Source organism: Cololabis saira, unplaced genomic scaffold (assembly GCF_033807715.1).
Source record: "Cololabis saira isolate AMF1-May2022 unplaced genomic scaffold, fColSai1.1 scf026, whole genome shotgun sequence".
Lineage (NCBI taxonomy): Eukaryota > Metazoa > Chordata > Actinopteri > Beloniformes > Belonidae > Cololabis > Cololabis saira.
Window position 1 is genome coordinate 595,001 of NW_026906190.1, and position 5,000 is coordinate 600,000.

Genomic DNA, 5,000 nt, shown 5'->3' on the forward strand with positions numbered 1-5,000 from the left:
TCAGACGAGATCGGGCGCATCCAGGCTGGTATGGCCGTAAGCTGAAGCTGCAGCTTGAAATACCTCTTATATGGAGTTGAAGATAAGTCATATAATATAAGTCATTGATTTGTTGGTGATAATAATTTAGAAGCGCTTATTTGTTGGAGTTAAAGTGCCTTAACCATGTGCAAAACACTTTAGGACGTGAGCTGTCGCTGTTACCACGTTGAAATATGTGTGGGTAGATTAAGCGAGAGCGCTCTCTGCTGGTTGAAAAAGCTTACAGCACCTGGTATTCCCAGGCGGTCTCCCATCCAAGTACTAACCAGGCCCGACCCTGCTTAGCTTCCGAGATCAGACGAGATCGGGCGCATCTTTTTTTTTTTTTTTTTGTCTTTTATTATGAAAATATATTTACAAAAAAAATATATTTTTGTTTACAGTATCCATTTCCAACACATTTTCCTCTCTCTGTGACATTTACACTCAGGTCCTTTTTTCAAAAGAAAAGAAAAACAACATCAGCACTCGAATTACAAAAACAAACCTGATTTGCACATAGTGGCATTTCAAAACCCAGCATCATTCGTTCAGCCATCCCACAGGGTGAAAAATCATTCCAACTATATGATCACTGTGCACAATTTTCAAAAGATGAAGTAGCCAATTTTTTTTTTTTTTTTTTTTTTTTTTTTTTTTATAACACACAATTTCCCAACTACACAGTCCAAAAAGAGCTACCAATTCCACACAATCCTCTTTTCTTTATCAAGGGATAGGAGATTGGCATCCTTCACATACAGTCGTTCAAAATGGTCTACCCCATGTATCAACCTGTATCGAATCTGTTTCTTCACTATGTTTTGAAAAATCGGCCATATTGCAATAACCCTTCGTTCGTAATGTGCCTTGTTTCTTCGTGCCCTTATTGCCCATCGTGCATGGCTCAACATAAATCTGCACAGCATTTCGTTTCTAATTTTACTGTATTGCCAGTTTCCAAATAAAAGAAAAAACTCCCATGAATCCCTTCCGTCCCACACCATTCCCAATTTTTCTATTAGACATTTCTTCAATAACCCAAAAAAGCCAGATAACTCAGGACAAATATCAAACATATGCATCAGCGTTTCCGGCAATAAGCCACAAACATCACAATCTCTGTCTACAGCTTTATCCAGTTGATGTAAAACCACATTAGTAAAAATTTTATTGTGTCTTATTTTGAAATCATTGTCCTCAGCCTCGATGCTGTTACCCTGTACTTTCCATTTCTCCCATATTTTCCACCCCTCTTTCTGTGGAAAGACCTTGCTCCAATACGACAAGGAGGCCGGTGATTTCGTGACGTTCACTAAAAAACGCTCGTAGATTTCCTTGCAGGAGATCAGACTGAAGCTCTTGTTTTCCCCCTCTCGCTTAATTCCCAGCTCTGGGAGTTTGCTTGTCCTATCTCTAGCTGTACCTGTTTCTATCAGCCTTCTCCATTGTTGTGGGATACTTCTCTGAATAGTCTTATAATAATTCTCTATGACCGTGTATGTTGAATTATAATCAACTTCCCTTATACTATCCACCACGGCCTGCGTCGGCAAAAAACCGGGCACGAATTCATACATTATATCTTTCAGCTGTACTAGTCCAGCTCTTATCATTTTGTTATTATACAACATTTTATTTTCTTTCTTTATATATTTATTTAAAAATATCGGCAGTTCTCTTATTAGGCTTATAGAATTCGCCCCATATTCTATATGCTCCAGGAAGCCAGCTTGTGCTTCGAGGACCTCCCTATAAAATAATGGGACTCCCGCTGTCATCGGCCTCTTCGGTTTCATAAGCAGGACAAAATCTCCTATTCCGAGCACTCGATTTAAAAAAAACTGCATAAGACCCTTCCAGCCGTAAGCCGTGTCATCGTACAGATATTTTCTGACCAATTTAATCCTGAAAGCATTTTTCTTACTTTCTATGTCTAGTAATTTTAGCCCTCCCTCTTCATATTTCCCTATTAATGTTTTTCTTGCGATTTTCCCCACCGTTGTCCCCCACAAGAAAACTGTCATAATCTCATTTAGTTTGTTTAGTGCCCATAAGGGTAGATCTATCACCGTGAGTGCATAATATATTTTAGACATTACCAAGCTATTTAATACCACCACCTTCCCATTGAGTTTCAGGTTCCTCATTCGCCAATAGCACAAAATTGCTTCTATCCTTTTAATTATACTAGTCCATGTCATGTCCCTGGCCGTTTCACTGTTTACCCCAATGTATGTACCCAATATTTTGATATGTTCTGCTTGTAATTGTACCGGTAATTCATTTTGCGGCGGCCCCTTCATATTGATGAACATGATTTCTGATTTATCTGGATTTATTTTAGCTCCTGAGGCTCTACCATATCGTTCTACCAAGTTTATTATTCTATGTACACTATTTATGTCTTTAATCAGTAACGTGGTATCATCAGCAAACTGTTGTATGGTGCACATCTCCCCTCCAGGTAATTCTATACCTTTTATTTCTGAATCTTTTTTAATAAGGACACCCAGTGTTTCCACGATTATTGTATACAAAATTGAGGACAGTGGACATCCCTGTCTCACCGACCTTCGAAGCGGAAAAGGATCGGTAACCACCCCGTTACACTTCACACTGCCAGTGGCGTTGGCGTACATTAACCTAATCCACCCGAGAAAACGCGCTCCAAATCCCACCCTCTCCAAAACTTTGAACATAAATTTGTGTTCGACTCTATCAAAGGCTTTGTTGAAGTCCAGTGAGACCAGAATGCCCTCTTTGCTGGTAGTTTTCAAAAATTCTACTGTGTCTCTGACAGTATTCAAAATATCTGAAACTTCCCTTCCCGGCACACTATAAGCCTGAGAGGGCTCTACGATAGTGTGCACGACCTGTTTTATTCTGTTTGCTAGTACTTTCATCAATATTTTGTAATCCGTGTTTAGTAGTGTTATAGGCCTATAATTGGCTAGATTTCGTTTATCCCCTTTCTTATATATGATCGTTATGATCCCTCTTGCCATAGATGCCGGCACGGATTGTGTTAATTCTATTGTTCTGTATAAATTTAACAATATTGGTTTCAATATATCACTGAATTGTTTATAAAAATTCGCTGTTAGTCCATCACTACCTGGACTTTTATTTAGTACTAATTGTTTTATTGCCAAATCAATATCCTCTTCCTTCATCTCCTGGTCGCACATGAGTGTGTCTTCTTCAGCTAACTTCATCTCACATTTTGCCAGGATCTCCTCTGTTATCCCATCATCTGTCCCCTCTGTTTCAAAAAGATGGGTATAATAATTCTGGACTGTCTCTAAGATCTCTACAAAGTCAGCTGTTGTCTCTCCCTTTTCATTTATCACTTCCGCTATGTAGCATTTGTTTTGCCTTCTTTTTTCCAAGTTCAGGAAGAAGCCGGTATTTTTTTCTCCTTCCACCGCATACTGCGCTTTGCTCCTTAATATAGCCCCTTCGCATTTCAACCTCTCCAACTCTTTTAACTCGGTATGCAATCTTATTAACTTATTCCCCTCCGAGCCTTTCTGTCTCTCAACCTTTTCGATTTCTGCTCTTAGCATTCTTTCTTTCTTCTGTTGTCTCGCCCGAAACCTTTTCGCATATTGTATGGATTTCCCTTTTATTTTTGTCTTCAAGTCCTCCCAGCCTTGTATTATATTCTTTTCAAAACCCGGTTGTGAGCTTACGCTCAAAATTAGTTGCCTAATGGCTCTATTATAATTCACATCGTACAAGAGATGTGCATTTAAGTGCCATGTCCCCCCTCCCCTTTTCTCTTCCTGTTCCCCCATTTCTAATGATAGTATGGCGTGATCGCTTAAGTGTATCCATTTATAATCCACATTATTAAATAATCGTATATGCGATGTCTTCGTTAAGCACAAATCAATTCTGGTTCGTTTTAGAACCCCTTGAACCACTTGCGCCCTTGAATATTGCCTCTTATCAGGATTTTTCACTCTCCATACGTCGCACCAGTTGTTAACCATCATAAAGTCATTTAGAACCTTTCTTGAGGCATCTTGTCTCCATACACAACTTTCGTTTATATCCAGATGACACAATTTCACATTAAAATCTCCTATTATAACATCACACTTTTCGGCTATTTTATAAAATTTCCTAAAGAAGGCTGTGCGATCGCCTTCTGTATTCGGTGCATAGACATTTAAAATATTATAATTCACATCCTGAGCTACACAATCTATATTAATCCATCTTCCTTCTCCATCTTTAGCCCTCATCGTGGCCTTAATTCCACTGTCCCTTTTACACAAAATCGCCACTCCCCTTGCAATGTTAGTTCCATGGCTAGAGAAGCATTCCCCATCCCACAGCTTTATCATGTCTCGCTCCGTTACTGCATCCCAATGAGTTTCTTGTAAGCATATTACATCCGCCTTACTTAATCTTATCATGCTTTCGAACTTCGTCTTGTCTCTCAGCCCGTTTGCATTAATAGATGCCACTGTTATTGGCATTAACACCATGATAAGGAGGAGAAACGGACCATCACCGCTGGATATTAGAAGTTTCCTCATTGTGCATACGTTTCTTCTGTGCTCGCCCTTTTCTCGTACCTGATCTTTTCCTCGATATCCCCCTCGCTCCGTTTCCGGTCTCCACGTCCTCCGTCTCAGCAGGATTCTCACCACCCCGCCTGGTGACTCTCTGCTGCGCACAAGGAAGCGACCCCCCGCTGCTTTGTCCTTCACCCCAATCTTGTCCGCCTCGTTCCTCCTCATCTCCACTGCTCCCCTCCTTTGCATCCTCTGCGACATCTCCTCCCTCGTCACTCCCTGCTTCCTCCATCGATTCCTCCACCGCTTCCTCCTCCATGTCCCCCACCAGGCTCTCAACCTCTCCTTCTCCGTCTTCCTCCTCCTCCTCTTCCTCCGCCGCCTCCTTCTTTTCTGCCTCGCTCTCCTCCACCAACTCCTCCGTCTCCTCCTTCTCCTCCTTCTCCTCCT

At 40.9% G+C, this 5,000-nt stretch overlaps 1 non-coding gene across 1 annotated transcript in view; it reads right to left on the bottom strand.

The window, feature by feature from the left end:
• LOC133426874 (5S ribosomal RNA) overlaps positions 1-42 on the bottom strand; it is a 119-nt gene extending 77 nt beyond the window's left edge. Inside the window, exon 1 of the ribosomal RNA XR_009772157.1 lies at positions 1-42. This exon is cut by the window's left edge and continues 77 nt beyond it. This is a non-coding gene — a ribosomal RNA (5S ribosomal RNA).
• Positions 43-5,000: the final 4,958 nt, after the last annotated feature.